Genomic DNA, 18363 nt, shown 5'->3' on the forward strand with positions numbered 1-18363 from the left:
TGCTGTTGGAAGTGCACATCATTAATTCTGAGGTGCAGTCTTCTCTCATTTCTGGTAGTGGGAGTGAGGGGACCTCTCCATCCTGTGATTAACAGCAGTTTTGAATAATTTTAGGTTCCCTTTTGCTAACAGAAGGTAAATTGTCCTTGGCAATGATTCCTATATTGGCTTTAAAAAATCAGTCCTTGTAAAATGACACATGGGAGCTTACCTTCTGGTCATATCATTGTCAGAGATGGTTGTTTCCTAACACCCAGCAATCTCAGGTCAAGTTAGCTCAAAACCTCCTTCCCTAGTAAACCATTCCAACAAAGCATTGGAAACAGGAGATAAAACATCATCAGGGAGCTCATGTTGCTTTCTGATGTGACAACCTGCTCATTTCTGGCATGATAGAACCATGAAACTGGGGGAAATGTGCTTGGACTTCAATTCAGGTTTTATGAATGACTTGCTATGAGACTTTTCACCAAGCACTTAACCTCTCTGAACTTTAGTGACCCCAAATTGAAAAATGAGAAGAACAAGATTCAGTTTTTCCCTTCCAGGGCTATTTTGAATATAACACAATGGTCTGGAAGTACTTTTAAAATTCTGAACTTTTATAGACAAATAACTAAAGAGATAGTGATGAGCAGTCTACATAATATTGCTTAGAAAGGGTTAGCCGGTTGTAAGTCTCTACTGAAATAATACAAATGTAAGCTGGCTCTGTAAAATTTTTCTAAAGATCATTTTGTAAAAGGTAATCAACAGAGTGAAGACTAGTGATTACATGTTGATAAATTGTTTTTTGTTATGAAGTACCTACTGTGTGTGTCTTGTCTAACTCTAAGTTCTGTGGGGGAGTCACAGTAGGAACAGAGCTTGCCCCGCCTTCTTCATTTTGGAGGGTTAAATGAGCTCCCATACAACATAGTTTTTACCTCCCTTTCTCTCTCCCTCTAAGAGGTGTTTATTGAACACTCACTACAAGATAAGTATTATTTAGGTGCTGGAGACATAACTGTGCACAAGATAGAAAAAGTTCCTACCCTCAGTGAGTTTAAATTCCAGTGGGGGTGATGAACAGATAAATATGGAATATCTGGTAGAGATGAGTGCTCAGGAAAAAAACACCATGTGGGAGAAGGGAGGGAGTGTGCCTGGAGGGCTACTTTAGATAGGGTGTCAGGGAAGACCTCTTTGAGGAGATGCCAAGAGCAGAGACCCAGATAAATGGACGGAGAGAGCCATCTGAATATCTGCAGACTGTGAAGAGGGAGGAGCAGAGAGAGTCTTTGGAGAACGGAGAGCAAGGAGGGTCCTCTCTGATCAGATTACAGAAGGCCCACTCTGGCTGCTAGATGGAGAGCAGGCCTTGGGATGATAGGAGAGCTGCACCAGGCAGAGCTCCTGACCTGGGGCGGCAGGAGCTGATGGTGGCTCCATGTGGATCAGCAATGATGGAGTCTGGAACAGGCGGTCAGATTCAGGGTACAGGTTTGAAGGGAGAACCAACAGGACTTGCCAGTGGACTCTGTGGGGCATGAGAGAAACAGAGGCACCCGGAAGAGCTCCAGGACTTTTGGCTTAAGCCCTTGGACTGAAGGGGTTTACAGGTGACTCAGTGGTAAAGAATCCACCTGCCAATGCAGGAGTTGAGGGTTCGATCCCTGGGTCAGGAAGATCCTCTGGAGGAGGAAATGGCAACCCAATCCAGTATTCTTGCCTGCAGAATCCCCATGGACAGAGGAGCCTAGCAAGCTACACATAGGGTTGCAGGGTCAGATATGACTGAGCGAATGAAAGAGTTGACATTCGTGTACATATGGGAGACCATGGGAGCAGCAGGTTTGTGGTCAGGGAGCAGAAATTACAAATGCAATTTTGAGACGGCCACTTTTTGGATATTTGAATGGAGATGTCACATATGGCAATGGACATGTGAGTCAGGAGAGAGACTGGGGCTAGAGGTACTGGATTCATCCACATGTGCAATATGCCCTTTGGGTAGAGGTTTAGTCTAGTCACAGGTTTATCCTTTAATGTTTGCTTAGAATAGAGCAATGCTTCGCGCTGGCAGTTAGGTGCCCAATATGTGTTTCCCTTGCCCTGCCAATCTTGGTGTTGAGGATACACAGACCAGGGTGGGGAGTCCCCATCAACACCCCTTGATGTCCACTGCCCTGCTGCTGCTGCTCAGAGCCCTCAGGAATCTAGAAAGGGCTGGGGCTCTTTGATAGTCTCGACTCTACAGGCATCAGAAGGAAATTCTGATTATCTCATTTATTCTGGTTTCTAACCATAACCTCCAGACTCCACTCGAGGACAGGATCACAGATTGTACCCCCCAAGAGCTCCCATCAGTCTCCCCCTGGTTTCCAGGCATCTCACTGGGAATGCAATGTGTTTTGCCTGAAGCCGTGGCCACTTGTGGAGAACTCACATTTGGAGAAAATTAAGAAATCGCGGTAGACAATGGAGGCTGGCTCATTAGCCGACTGGAAGCTGTCACCCAGTCCTTCTTTCAGACTGAGAAATAAGGCTGAGTCAGAGTAAGGGAGAAAGCAGCACCCTCAGCACCTACCGAGAGGGGAGAGAACTTGCCGGCTGCGTCTAGGTGAAGACCGCAGCCAGGGTGGTGGAGGGAGCCCTTGGCTGAAGTCATGTGACCTCTATTCTAGTCCTGCCAGGAGTCCTGTTATGCTATGTCTCCTTGGGTGAGTCACTTTCCTATCCATTATGTGTTCATGAAGAGGGTGACGTACAGGATGCATAAGTGTCCTTTCAGTTCTAAATACAAGTGACTCTGAGTGGGAGAGTCAGAGGTGGCTTTGCTACTGTACTTTCCTCTCTGGCTGTCCTCCATCTCATCTCCTCCATGTTGGGATCCCCAGGTTGAATCTTCTGCCTGTTTCTCTTCTCTCTCTGAACACCCATAATGGGTGTGCACCTCCTGGAAAGAGTTAGTCACTCAGTCAAGTCCAGTTCTTTGCGACCCCAGGGACTGCAGCCTACCAAGATCCTCCATCCATGGCATTTCCCAGGTAAGAATAGTAGAGTGGGTTGCCATTTCCTTCTCCAGAGGAATCTTCCTGACCCAGGGATCGAACCTGGGTCTCCTACATTGCAGGCAGATTCTTGACCATCTGAGCAACCCCTGGGCCCAGGCGAAAGCTACCACTCAGGTGATAATGATGCTGGTGCCTCTAGCTCTAGAGCCAAGATCACACTGAACATCTTTATCCAGATGTCCACAAACACTTTAATATCAGCTGCTCAGAACTGAACTCATCACCTTCCCTTCCAGAACTTTCTCTTTCTCTTGAGCTTTGTGCCCTCATTAATGACACTTAGTCTCCAAATTCAGAAATCTGAGTCCATCCTAGGTCTATCCTTCTTATCACATCAGTCACTGAGTCCTGTCAGTTGTATTCTCCATATTCTACCCATCCTAGCTTTCCAACCTTCCTTGCCAGTGTGCTGGTTGAGCCTGGCACCATCTGCCTTTCTTCTCAGCCTCTGACTGCTTTTAGTGGTGTTTTTCTATCTCCTGGCCTGCCTTGCTAATTCCTGTTTGAACCCTCCAATGACTTCTTATTTCAAAGAATCAATGTTTGCTAAAAAATTGAAGCTCATTTTTAAAAATAGCGGTAGTCATTGTTTATTGTATTGGGCTTAAAGCTTTATTTTGATTATCTTATTTAATCTTCATAGCAACCCTGTGTGGAAGACATTATTATCCTCACTTTATAGATGGGAATTTGAGACTTAAAGAGGTTAATTCACTTGCTTGAAGAACCCTTCTGGCAAGTGCTGCAGCTGGCAATGAAACCTAGGTGGCGTCAGACATTGAAGGTCTGTCTTTCAGTCCTGTTCCTGCAGAGGCCTTCACAGTTGTCCCAGCTTAGTCTTTCTATTCCTCACTGCTCTCCTCAACTCCTTCCAACACACACCTGTCTATTTCTATTAGAGTACATACAACAACTTAAATCCACCACAGACTTTCATATCAGAATGCCTTTGCTTTTGCTATTTTCTTGGCCTTGGGATGCTATTTCCATCCAGCAAATTCCTACTTCTCTTGGGGGTCTCATTCTAAGAGCATCACTATAAAAGCTCTTCTCTGTTCCCCAGGCAAAATCCATCATATTGTCTATTCTGTTAAAGCACCAAACTTTGATCATCCATAGCATCCACCATGCTGGGATTGAATGGCAGCTCACTATTAACACTAGAAGAATCCAAGTTCCTTGATGGCAAGGACTGTATCTTTTTCTACTTTGTAGCACTTTGTATCATTTCTCAATGCCTACACAAGTGCCTGATGCTTAGGAACAGCTCAATAAGTAGCTAGTGAATTGAATAGAACCCAACCTCAAATATCATGATAGCAGTGGATGGCATCACTGGTAACGGCAGCGGTAAAGAAAAGAGTAACCTAATTCAAGTCATCATACTCCACAGTTTTATTGATCATTGACTGTGTATCCTGCTGTGTGTTTCAGTTTGGAGGAAACCAAAGATAGAAAAGGCACAGTTATCATATTGGCTACCATTAATCCAATGTTTCCAGCTGTGCTCTACATGTATTTTCTCATTTAATCTTCAGACCAAGCCTACGAGTCACACATCGTTTCATTCCTGCCTATAAGCAAGAGTGTCGAGCTTGATTCAGAAGACAGAATTCACATACTGAAACATAAATGATAATGTGCACCCTAATAGTATGAGGTATAGCAGAATGCATTGGACTGGGGATCGAGGACTTGGGCCCTAGACCCAGTTATGCTATTGATTTACAGTAAGACTTTGAGACCTCAGTTTTCTTCATCTGTAAAAACTAACAAAGAGTCAGAAAGACTCTTTTTTATGGGTCATAAAATCTCAAAAAGACTTATAACTTCCCATCACTGCCATATGCAATATTTGCTGCAAATTTGGAACTTCTAAAATAGCCATTGCCTTGTGTTTTGGTTGAATACTGTCTCCCCACCAGAGTTCATGTCCACCCAGAACTTGTAAATTGAACTTTTTTGGAAATAGAGTCCTCGAAGGTGTAATCTCATTAAGATGAGGTCATGCTGAATTAGGATGGGCCCAAATGGTAAAGAATCTGCCTGCAGTGCAGGAGACTTGGGTTCAATCCCTGGTTCAGGAAGATCTCCTGGAGAAGGAAATGCCAACCCACTCTAGTATTCTTGCCTGGAAGAATTCCATGGACAAAGGAGCCTGGCAGGTTACAGTCCATGGAATTGCAAAGAGTTGGACATAAAAGAGCAATTTACACTTTCAACACTACTCCAAAGATTGGTGTATTATAAGAGGAGGGAAATTAAGACACATAGAGACACAGAGAGAAGAGGACCATGTGAAGATGGAGGCAGAGATTGGACTGATACACCCAAAGGCTAAAGAACACCAAAGATTGCTGGCAAACACTAGAGGCTAAGAAAGAGGCATGGGACAGATTATCCTCCAAGAGCCTCCAAAAATGAAACAACCCTTGATTTCAGATTTCTAGCTTTCAAAATTGTACAAGAATACATTTCTGTTGTTTTAAGCCACCCAGTTTGTACTCGTTTGTTTGGCAGCCCTATGAAACTGATGTACTTTGGATGACGCTTTTGGTGATGGTAACGGTGATAACACCAGTGATACTCTATAAAAATAGAAATGGATTTCTTTCTTTGGAAATGTAACTGCATAGGCTTAAAATACTTGCATACATTTTGACCAGTCTGTTTGGAGCATTCTGGCTTAACATACCTGACAATGTGCTTAACATATCTGGCGAGGAACTTAACTTGGCTGTCTTTGAAGGTTCCTCAAATAGATAGATAGCCACCCTTCGGGAAAACCCCATGCAACTACTGCTTGGGAGAGGTATGTCATCTATCTTGAGACACCTTGGACAGAGAAAGCTAACAGTGGTTTAGAACATCATGGCCAGATAACATCAGGACCTAAGGACAGACACTGGACCTGTGGGCTCTGAAGCACTTCTCACAAAGGCAACTCTATGTACTCCAGGTGACCAGTGGCAGGAAGAGACTGACTTCAGTGTGGTTAATGATTTTTCAACCTAATCCTAGGGAGGCCAGCTTGTGCTGTAGAAGGACCAACCCTTAGGGAATCCTTACTCTGTGAGATACACTGTGTGAGACACATGACATGTTGTTGAATGCTGAAAGCCACAGTCACCCATACCTTACAGAGAAGGAGACCAAGATTTTGTAAATCCAAGCAATTTTCCCAGGGCGCAGGATGTGAACCTGGGACTTGGATTTTGGGGCCTGAGTTCTTAACCACGACACTTCAGTTGATAGATCTTCCCTGATTTTCTGACAGGAAAAAATTGCCAAAAGCTGATAGGGTTCTTGGTTAAAGGTCTCATTAACTACCCCATCCATTCATCCCACTGTCCAGGATGAATGAACAGTTCCTTCTATCAAGTTTGAAACATTTTGTTCCAATAAGTTCAAAGTATGTTGTTTGCCTTTGGCAAACTTTCACCCTGGGCTGAATTTTAGTTGATTTTGTGCACAGCCAAGATGCCAGTTGAGGATGGGAAATTTAAGTTAAGTTGGCTTGAACCCCATTCATGGGCAGTTGGAGCCCCAAATTCTATCTCTCGGATGACTGATTTCCAAGGAAATCAGTCCTGAGTATTCATTGGAAGGACTGATGCTGAAGCTGAAGCTCCGATACTTTGGCCACCTGATGTGAAGAACTAACTCATTGGAAAAGACCCTGATGCTGGGAAAGATTGAAGGCAGGAGGAGAAGGGGATAACAGAGAATGAGATGGTTGGACGGCACCACTGACACAATGGACATGAGTTTGAGCAAACTTCGGGAGTTGGTGATGGACAGGGAAGCCTGGTGTGCTGCAGTCCATGGGGTCACAAAGAGTCGGACATGACTGAGCGACTGAACTGAACTGATGACTTTGAGTGTATGTGTGCATGTGTGAAAGAGAGAGAAGAGAGAGAGAGTGAGTGGGGGGAGGAAGGGAATATAATTTTCTTAGTCTCTTCTGCTTTCAAGGTTCTTTTAATACATTCAGTTACCGGAGCATCTCACCATTCCTTTGGTCTGTCTTGGTTCTATATTACTGCAGATGAGGAAGAGAATCTTTAAAAGGGTTTATTGGGCCAGGGTGCTCTGCCCCACTCCCCTCAGACTTTTCTGCTTTTCCAGGCTCCTCTCCAGCATTCTCCTTACCCCTTCTCTCCCTCACCCCAACCCTGGGTTCTGACAGGCCCACCTTACCCTGCTGAACAATGGGCCATTTACTTGAACCCTATCATTTAGCATAAGTTAAAAGTTGGCAGAGACTTTGGAATTTGGGTTCACGTCTCCCCTGCCCACCTCAGTGAGGACAAGGGAGTGGTTTAGGAATGAGATAATCCCAATACAGATTAAATTAGACGCTACTCCACTAGAAAGCAAAAGTGGCTCTTGTTCATTTATGCTATAAACTGCAGTGGAATTCCCCCCTCCTCTTGGTCACTTATCTGACTCCGTTGCCAGACCAGTTGCTTCATCAGGGAAGGGATTGGGTGACATTACCCCTAAGTCCCTCTGGGGACCGTGCATAGTGCCTACGCAGAGGGGCCCAGACTGAACTGCTAGAAGTGGACCGCTTCTCTAGGTGGTCATTTTCTGGGGAGGTCACCTTCAGAGAATGCAATTTCTTGCTGAAGACTTTTAAAGGATAGGAAACAGAATGCACACACCTGGCAGAGTGCTAAATGGGGCAGTACTTTCGTGAACACTCCCAGGATTACTGCCGCTGGCTTCTCTTATCTCTGCCTTCACAGGCCCTGGCATCTGGGCTCCTTTGTTGAAAGCACCGCTTGATCAAGGTGCCTTATTTGTATTGGTGGGGATCCTTCTCCTTTAAGAAAACTCATTCCCTGCAATCCCAGGTGGGCCTGAGTCAGGCACAGTGGGAACAGGGTGGGCAGTTCCCATGCTGGGAGGTCTCCTTGTTAAGTGTCCAACTAATTAACACTGCTCAGTGGAGGGACATTTCTTCGATTAATCACAAATTGCAGAGAATTCAGAGCCTGGAAAAGCAGCACCTTCACTGATGTAATACCTGCTATGTACTAGGCATCTATATTGAAACTTTACATCTAAATCAGAAGTGATTTCTTTAGGTAGTTACACATAAACTCTGCCTTTGAAAAGTCTACTTAGGAAGCTTTACATAATATGGTCAAGGAAACAAAACTAACCAAATTGAGAACTTTGTCTTAGAAGAAATTCTTCTTAAAACAAGTGTGAAGTCTAGAGCTTCAATAACAAGAATTTCTGGGTTCAATCTCTGGTTGTCTATATTTGTGACTCCCTCTTGAGACTTCCCTGGTGGCTCAGCTGGTAAAAGCATCTGCCTACAATGCGGGAGACCCAGGTTCGATCCCTGGGTTGGGAAGATCCCCTGGAGAAGGAAATGGCAACCCACTCCAGTACTCTTGCCTGGAAAATCCCATGAATGGAGGAGTCTGGTAGGCTAGAGTCCATGGGATCACAAAGAGTCAGACACGACTGAATGACTTCACTTTCACTTTCTTTCACTTGAGACTGTACCTAGAATTAGACTGTGCTCATAGTAGGTATTAACTACAGGATTAAATGAAAGAATCAATGGGACAAGATCTTGAGATATTTATGGGAGGGGTCTCTCTCCTCCCCATGAAGCACTGATACAGAGGGAGTATGTACACATCACACACACACACACACACACACATACACAGAGGTGGTCTGGGATGTCTCAGAAACATAGTGCTCTTCAGTCCCAGAGCATATCCATGTCATCTGAAATTGGATAGAATTTGCAATTGCTGACACTCTTTCACTAATCACAATATGCCTTATTTCTAAGATTGGTGTTGTTGTTGTTTAGCCACTAAGTCAGGTCCGACTCTTTGTGACTCCACGGACTCTAGCCCGCCAGGCTTCTCTGTCCATAGGACTTATTGATGTTAAAGAAACATCATGCCAGTTTAATTAGTGGAATTTTTCCATTTATTCATGTACATAGGATAGTGGTAGTCCTTGCTGACATTTTATATTTGATGAACTATAATATGCAGAATCACTGTTAAAGTGGATTTTTAGCGATGATTTTGTTATTATCTAAGTAATGCTTTGCCCTATTTTTTTTGTTTGTTTTTTGGGTTTTTTAAATTTTAATTGTAGGCTAATTACTTTACAATATTGTGGTGGTTTTTGCCATACATTCACATGAATCAGCCATGGGTGTACATGTATTCCCTATCCTGACCCTTCCTTCCACCTCCCTCCCCATCCCATCCCTCAGGGTCATCCCAGTGTACCAGCTCTGAGCACCCTCTCTCATGCATCGAACCTGGACTGGTGATCTATTTCACATATGGTAATACACATGTTTGAATGCTGTTCTCTCAAATCATCCCACCCTTGCCTTCTCCCACAGAATCCAAAAGTCTGTTCTTTACATCTGTGTCTCTTTTGCTGTCTTGCATATAGGGGCATCGTGATCATCTTTCTAAATTCCATATATATGTGTTAGTGTACTGTATTGGTGTTTTTCTTTCTGACTTAATTCGCTCTGTATAATAGGCTGCAGTTTCATCCACCTCATTAGAACTGATTTAAATGCATTCTTTTTAATGGCTGAGTAATATTCCATTGTGTATACGGACCACAGCTTTCTTATCTATTCATCTGCTGATGGACATCTAGGTTGCTTCCATGTCCTGGCTATTGTAAACAGTGCTGTGATGAACACTGGGGTACACGTGTCTCTTTCAACTCTAGTTTTCTTGGTGTGTATGCCCAGCAGTGGGATTGCTGGGTCATATGGAAGTTCTATTTCCAGTTTTTTAAGGAATCTCCACACTGTTCTCCATAGTGGCTGTATTAGTTTGCATTCCCACCAACAGTGTAAGAGGGTTCCTTTTTCTCTGCACCCTCTCCAGCATTTATTGTTTGTAGACTTTTTGATAGCAGACATTCTGACCAGCATGAGATGGTCCCTCATTGTGGTTTTGATTTGCATTTCTCTGATAATGAGTGATGTTGAGCATCTTTTCATGTGCTTGTTAGCCATCTGTATGTCTTCTTTGGAGAAATGTCTGTTTAGTGCTTTGGTCCATTTTTTGATTGGGTCGCTTATTTTTCTGGAATTGAGCTGCAGGAGTTGCTTGTATATTTTTGAGATTAATTCTTTGTCAGTTGCTTCATTTGCTATTATTTTCTCCTATTCTGAAGGCTGTCTTTTCACCTTGCTTATAGTTTCCTTCATTGTTCAAAAGCTTTTAAGTTTAATTAGGTCCCATTTGTTTATTTTTGCTTTTATTTCCATTACTCTGGGAGGTGGGTCATAGAGAATCCTGCTATGATTTATGTCAGAGAGTGTTTTGCCTATGTTTTCCTCTAGGAGTTTTATAGTTTCTGTCTTACATTTAGATCTTTAATCCATTTTGAGTTTATTTTTGTGTATGGTGTTAGTTTCATTCTTTTACAAGTGCCCTATTTTGAATGTTATTTCTGCCCTCTTAATTCTTTGCTGTTTCTGAGTCCTTTTGTACCTAGGATGGTGAAAGTTGTGTCCTGATAAAACAAAACAAAACAAAACAAAACCAGAGGAAGGATTTCTGCCCCAGTCCAGGGTTCATATTCAGAGAGTCTGTGCCATCTTGCCTCATCCCTGTGCCTGTGTCAGACATCACTAATGGATCACCAAACTCTTTCCTCTGGAGCACGGACAGGGCTGGTGATCTTTCTCACTCCAGTGTGTGTGGCAGTCACTACCTACCATCTGGCCTTGGCAATCAAGATAAAACCTAACTGACATCACAAGCACTCTAGATCCTATTCTCGAATCAAGGTAAACCATTAGAAGGCTTTGCATTTTATCCTATTTTCTTCACATTTGACAGCTATACTCTAGGCATTTATCGAGAAATGATAGAAGATTGCCTTATGAAACTGTTTTCTGCATTTCTGTGGGGGAAGTTGTTAAAGTCATCATGTACTATGTCCTTTGGTGCACCTCATATGGAATCTTTTTTTAAAAAGTATTGTTATCATTGTGTTGTGTTAGTCACTCAGTTGTGTCTGACTCTTTCTGACCCCATGGACTGTAACCTGCCAGGCTCCTCTGTCCATAGAATTCTCCAGGCAAGAATAATGGAGTGGGTTGCCATTCCCTTCTCCAGGGGATCTTCCCAACCCAGGGAGAGAACCTGGGTCTCCTGCATTGCAGGTGAATTTTTTTTTTTACCATCTGTGCCATTAACTGCTACTTGAATACTTTCTAGGGGCTTCCCAGGTGGCGCTAGTGGCAAGGAACCTGCCTGCCAATGCAGGAGACATAGGACACTCAGGCTCAATCTCTGGGTTGGGAAGACCCCCTGGAGGAGAGCATGGCAACCCATTCCAGTATTCTTGCCTGGAGAATCCCATGGATAGGAGCCTGGTGGGCTACAATCCATAGGTTTGCAAAGAGTCCATAGGGTTCCACACGACTGAAGCGACTTAGCACACATGCATGCAAGTTCTTTCTATCTCTGGAGGAGTTTGATTTCTTTCTCTGATGGTTAAGACTGTGTAACCAACTGGGTCTCCTTTTTGGTTTTGGCTGCCAAGAGGCCCAGAGCCAGATCTGAGAGATTTTTTAGATTTGCTCAGTATTTATATTTGTGTTCCTTCTCTAGCCCCAATTTTCTTTTTTACTTTTAGCCTTTATGTATTTTATGAATTCCTCTTTTATACTTCATCACACATGCTTTCATTGTATAACATGTATTTTTTATTGTAAGGCTTCTTGGGAGCTAAGGTGAACTGAAAAACAGGTTTCAATTGGTGGTTCAGTCTATTAGGATAACAGGAGTTGAAGCAAGAGAGAGAAAGAAACGGCCAATATTTTTGTGGGGAGCAGGCGTGCTTGTGACATGCCAAGGATGCTGACCTTTTTCAGATCTGTGTGACTGGGGTAGTAAGCTCCCAAAGTGGTTCTCAGTGGTCAGAGCCTCCTGGTCTTCACCCCTCGGTGGAGATCCCTCTCCTTTACTGCAGCGTGTGACAGACTCTGGGCCGAGTGACCCAGCTAAGCCACTAAGACTGTGAAATAATAAACTGTGTTGTTTAAAGCCAGTGAATTTTGGGTTCATAGTTTGGAAGTTGTAATAGACAGCTAAAACAGTGATGCTTCACAGCTTACACAGGCCTTTTATTGGAGTCACATATCAACACTCACCGCTAAGTGTTATCCTCACCCAGAGAGGATCAAGGTCATGGTTAAGTTCACCCAGATAATGGCAGAGAACTTGAGATCATGTTGTCTGATTCTAAGTCCAGTGCTCTTGGCTCCCGCTTGTGGGTTCTTAACTCAGGGTAGATATGAGCTCTGTTGTTTGGCAACTGACTGGAAACTAAGTCAAACTAAGTGAGATACAAGTGGAATTGATGGAACTTGAAAACTTCTACCTGTATTCTCATGCTGTTGATACAAGGGCACATTTTATTGAATGTCTGGAGATTTCTTCATTTGCTGAAGTTTTAGTCTTCATGAACAAAGTAGATTGGACAGTGAATAGCTTTAGTAATTATAATTTTGTAATAAACATATATTGAGTATCAGTGTGTCAGTTACCTTTACACCTGCTGTCTTATTGAATTTATGCCATTGGAGCCTCACTACAGCCTATGAGATAGATTACAGGTAGGGATTACTAAGGTTCAGAGAGGTTGAAGGATTTGCCCAAGGTTACTCAGCTAAGAAGCCACAGAAACAGTGAACCCAGCTCTGACTAATGCTAAATCCTGAGGTTTCTTTGCCATGAATCAGCAATTGTGCTTGAATTCCTTTTCTATGAAGGTGAAAATGAAAGTGTTAGTCAGTCACGTCTGACTCTTGTGATCCCATGGACTATAGCCCACCAGGCTCCTATGTCCATGGAATTCTCCAGGCAAGAATATTGGAGTGGGTTGCCATTTCCTTCTCCAGGGGATCTTCCCAAGCCAGGAATTATTGAACACGGCTCTCCTACACTGCAGGCAGACTCTTTACCCACTGAGCCACCAGGGAAGCCCAAGTCAGCACGTGCCCAAACAGGTACATGAACGCTGGACCCTCAGATTAAAAGTCTGATGCTCTACCAACTGAGCTGTCTGGGAAAAGTGAAAGTTTCTCAGTCCTGTCTGACTTTTTGCAATCCCATGGACTAGTTCTCGAGGCCAGATTACTGGAGTGGGTAGCTTTTTCCCTTCTGCAGCAGATCTTCCCAACCCAGAATTGAACCGGGGTCTCCTTCACTGCAGGCGGATTCTTTACCAACTGAGCTATCAGGGAAGCCCCATCCTTTTCTCAGTTCAGTTCAGTTCAGTTGCTCAGTCGTGTCTGACTCTTTGTGACCCCATGGACTGCAGCTGTCCGACTCTTTGTGACCCCATGGACTGCAGCATGCCAGGCCTCCCTGTCCATCACCAACTCCCGGAGCTGACTCAAACTCATTGAGTCCATTGAGTCAGTGATGCCATCCAACAATCTCATATCCTTTCTATAGCTAGATAAAATTTCCAGAAAGCTGTCAAGGGTTAATGAGCAGGGAAGTTTCCATCTAGAGCTTTTTATCTTTTTGTTTGTGGAAACAACATCTTTTTGACAAACCCGAAAACTCTAAAGAACAAATTTAAACACCTACAGCTACCACTGTTAAAACTTAGGACTCAGCAGCCACCAAATCCCCACTGTATTAAAGGACATCTTCTTGTCCCCATAGTAAAAAGAATAAAGACATTCTGAAATTGGTATCAGCTTCATCTTTAACAGAGCCTTCTCAAGGACTTTCACATGTAAACAAGATCGTTAAACACTTAATTTGACATTTATTACCTTTAAATATTCATAAGCCACCAAGTCCCGGGGAACACCTACTGCACCGTTCAAGCCTGACTGAGTTTCTCAGAATATGATGTGCACGTGAATTACCTTCAGGAACGTGGGGAAATTTCATGGTGCAGCCTTCTCCTCTGAAACTTCCATGGCGCTCACTAATTTTATGAATTGTCTGATTTGCAAGCAAGGTTGGAAACCTAACAGAACAACCTGTATCTATTTCATTTTCCACGTGAGTAAAATTCTGTCTACCTTTGACAGAGATCACAGAGAGAGATGTACATTTTATCTCAGCCTGTCCTCCCAGCCTTTTTCCTTTCCCATGGTAAAACCACCAAACTCGGGAGGGATTGAAGACCGCCTCCTTTTCAGCCTTGATAATTGTGACCGATGTTTGGTATCAGTTCTATAATGTGAGATAGGAAACCAGCTTAGTCTGACAGCAGTGAGAAAGAAAATACACTTGTATTACACTGAAGACATTGTCCTGTATAGATGAGAAGACAAAGTGAAATTCTGGTGACACTCTGGCTGTGTGACTTGTTTTCACCTCGTGGATATCAAATTAAAAGTATTACTTGGGGATTTCCCTGGTGGTCCAGTGGTTAAGAATCTGCCTGCCAATGTGGGGGACATGGGTTTGATCCCTGGTCCAGGAAGATCCCACATGTTGTGTGGCAACTAAGCCCATGTGCCACAACTACTGAAGCTGCACCTGGAGCCCATGCTCTGCAACAAGAGGAGCACCACAATGAGAAGCCCACACACCGCAGCTAGAGAGTAGCCCCCACTTGCCACAACTAGAGAAAGCTGGCACACAGCGATGAAAATCCAGTGCAGCAAAAAACAAAACAAAAACCAACTGACAAACAGGAGTTCTCCCCAAATATTACTTGAGCATAAGGTCAGTAAGAATCTGCCTAAGGATGTGGTAGGGATGAGGCAGGTGGGAGAAAAAGATCTATTCTCACGCTTTACAATTCCTCCAGTGCAAAATCCCACCATATTGTTGATGCTGTAATTGTCAGTATCAAATCTCTTTCATGTTGATAGTAATCATGCTAATGACCATCTTGCCCATTTTACAGGCCCAAACTGAAGCTCAGGGAATCTGAAAGATTAGTTCAAGGTTACACAGCTGAAATTTAAACTTGGCTATTCTGACCCCAAGTTTAGGACTCTTTTTCACTATAAACATCTTATTTTATAAGTCCTGGCCATGTCTGTTGGGATTTCCCAGCACCCTTTGAAGGAGCTGGAGATTAAGAGCATGAATCAGAGAAGACTGAGGGAAGCTTTGCTCTCTATCATCAAGTAAAAGGGCAGATGGAAAAGGAATTAGCTCTGTCCCGTGAGGTTGTAGATAACAGGATTAGATCAACTGGTATGAATCGAAGGAAGCAGAAAAATGGAAGAATTCTCTAGCTGTCAACACTATTCAACAATAAAGTAGCTGACTGTGTTAGGTGTTGAGCATCTCGTTCTGAAAATGCTCCAGCAGACACTGGCTGGCCCTTTGACTGGGAAGCTGTGGTTGGGATTCCTGTGTTGGGTGAGGAGCTGGAGTAGAAGGGGCTCAACATTTGTAGGATACTAGATTGCTGAGTCGGAGAAGGCAATGGCAACCCACTCCAGTACTCTTGCCTGGCAAATCCCATGGACGGAGGAGCCTGGTGGGCTGCAGTCCATGGGGTCGCTAAGAGTCAGACACGACTGAGCGACTTCACTTTCACTTTTCCCTTTCATGCACTGGAGAAGGAAATGGCAACCCACTCCAGTATTCTTGCCTGGAGAATCTCAGGGACGGCAGAGCCTGGTGGGCTGCAGTCTATGGGGTTGCACAGAGTCGGACACGACTGAAGCGACTTAGCAGCAGCAGCAGCAGATTGCTGAGTACTCAGGTCTCTGTTACAGCTTCCTGTGACATCAGCTCAAGTAAGTGCACTAATGTAAAAACCTTAGGATCCTGCAGAGTTGCCTCACAGTCCTACGGTCCTCGATTTGAATTTGAAAAGTTTTTTTTTACTCCTAAAGAAACAGGAAAAAAAAAAAACCTTGAAAGAGAACCCAATCAGATGGAAATTTAGTAATAATTAAAGGCATCATTTAAAAAAAAAAAAGATGAATTCTTCAAAAGATATTTATTTTGGGACTGGTGGCTAGCTATTAGGACAAAAAACACAAAACTAGATCTCCTTTTTCATTCCTCACATGAAATTATATTCCAGGTTAATAAAAAAGTAAATCTTAACAATAAATATTAGAAGATATTTGTGAATATACAGGCACATACACGCAGGCACACAGGCTTACAACACAGATTATAGATGGAGGGCTGACTTTCTTCATCTATATGGCGCTTTTCAGCGCATACTTGGAAGTTCTGTCATATGTGTCATTGATCAGACCAGTTGCGGCTCTGTGTTTTGGGATGTTACAAGTCAGGCTTATGCTTGTTGTTCATGAGAATTGGTTACCCTTCCAGCCCAGGTTTGCTGTCTAGAATGCTGTGACCTATTCCCAGTAAGACTCCTGTGCCCCTCTTCTTGGAACTCTCCATAAGAACAAAATGCACAGTTGGATAGAAATACAACAGCAATCCCACTCCAAATATTGTATTTTGGGGGTGATAATGAGTTAGGAATGTGGTGGTGGTTTAGCCGCTAAGTTGTGTCTGACTCTTTTGCCACCCCATTGGCTATAGCCTGCCAGGTTCTTCTGTCTGTGGGATTCTTCAGGCAAGAATACTGGAGTGGGTTGTCATTTCCTTTTTCAGGAGATTTTCCTGACCCAAGGGTCAAATCCCAGTCTCCCGCATTGCTGGCAGATTCTTTACCACTGAACCACCAGTGTGAGTTAGGAACAGTTGATTATTATAACTTTGGAGGATTCCCTTTCTATCTTTTATATTTACATAAAAAATACAAGGTGTTGTTGGAGGTCATTAGTGATTCAACTTTGAAAACAAAGTTCCTTCTGCTGCTAATTGGAGTTTTTGGATCAGATGATTTGAGAAGCATCTGAGACTCAGGTGGTAAAGAATTTGCCAGCAGTGCAGGAGACCTGGGTTCAATCCCTGGGTTGAGAAGATCCGCTGGAGAAGGGAATGGCAGTCCACTTCAGTATTCTTGCCTGGAGAATCCCATGGACAGAGGAACCTGGCAGGTTACGGTCCATTGGGTTGCAAAGAGTCGGGCATGACTGAGTGACTAACACTTTCACTTTCACTGAGATTGCAAGTAAAGGCATTAAAAATGTGTCATTTGTAGCTATATATATGTGCAAATGGGCTTCCCTAGTGGCTCAGACAGTAAAGAATCTGCCTGCAATGGATGAGACTCAGCTTCAATCCTTGGGTCAGGAAGATCCCGAAGTAGCAACCCACTCCAGAATTCTTGCCTGGAGAATCCCATGAACAAAGGAGCCTGGCAGATTATAATCCACGGGCTCGTAAAGAGTTGGACATGACTGAGAAACTAAGCACCCACATGTGTGTAAATAAGGGTCTCTTGGAGACTGGCATAACTACACAACATAGAGAAGCAAAATGAATGTAGAGTTTGATGTATTATAAGTCTGTAACTTCACAACCTCATTGTTCTCATTGACTATAAGTCAATGTTACATTTTGAACATAAAAATAAATTGAAGCTAAACAGACTTTTGATTTTCTTATTGGGGCTCTTGGCAAGATTTCATTGGGGAAAAATGATTTTCATTCTTAACATGTTTGAAAATCAGTGACTTAAGATATTTTCTTTTCTTAAAAAAGCCGTCTTCTTTGATTACCATTGTCTCTCCTTTTCCTTTTTTGCCTTGGCCACAAAGATGTTCAGAACTATAATGTTTTCAACTGCAATAGTGTCCATTTTCTAGGATAATTATTTCCCTTCTCTTCCCATCACTATTAAAATTCTTTTTGCTAATGATATTTGTTTTTCTACTATCTGTAGATTTATTACTTTTTTTTTTTTTAAACAAAATTGATTGTTTTTTTTCCAAATGGAGGCAGAGGGTATATTCATTCAATAGCTATTTAATTTAAAAAATATTTAGTGCATGTCTACTATATTTTAGGCACATTTCTAGGTGCAGAGAGATTGATAACAAAGCAAAATCTCTGATTCCATGGAGCTTAAATTCAACAATAGGTCAAGCTAGATCACAAGCAAATAAATGTATAATATATCAGGAAGTGATGAGAGTCATGGAGAAAAAGGAAGCAAGGTAAGGGGGCAGAGGGTGAAGATTAGAGGAAGGGTTTCATTTTATGTCACAAATGGCCTCTTTGGGAATAGGAGACTGGAACAGAGATATTAACAGCCAGAGAGCAAGGTTTGGTGATGTCTGAAGAAATAGCCATTCACTCTAAGGAAACAGCAAAGGGCATGAGGTAGGAGCAAATCAAGGAAGTGAATTCAAGGAAGAACCAGAAGATCGGGATGGCTGGAACAGACTGAGCGACAGGCAGAGCGACAGGAATGA

General features: G+C 43.1%; 1 non-coding gene across 1 annotated transcript; it reads left to right on the forward strand.

Moving 5' to 3' along the window:
• The first annotated feature begins 8351 nt into the window (after positions 1-8351).
• Positions 8352-8424, forward strand: TRNAC-ACA (transfer RNA cysteine (anticodon ACA)). Its single transcript has one exon. It is a non-coding gene; the product is annotated as a tRNA-Cys (tRNA).
• Positions 8425-18363: the final 9939 nt, after the last annotated feature.

The sequence above is a fragment of the Giraffa tippelskirchi genome, chromosome 10 (genome assembly GCF_054371585.1).
Source record: "Giraffa tippelskirchi isolate mGirTip1 chromosome 10, T2T-mGirTip1v1.2.pri, whole genome shotgun sequence".
Classification (NCBI taxonomy): Eukaryota; Metazoa; Chordata; class Mammalia; order Artiodactyla; family Giraffidae; genus Giraffa; species Giraffa tippelskirchi.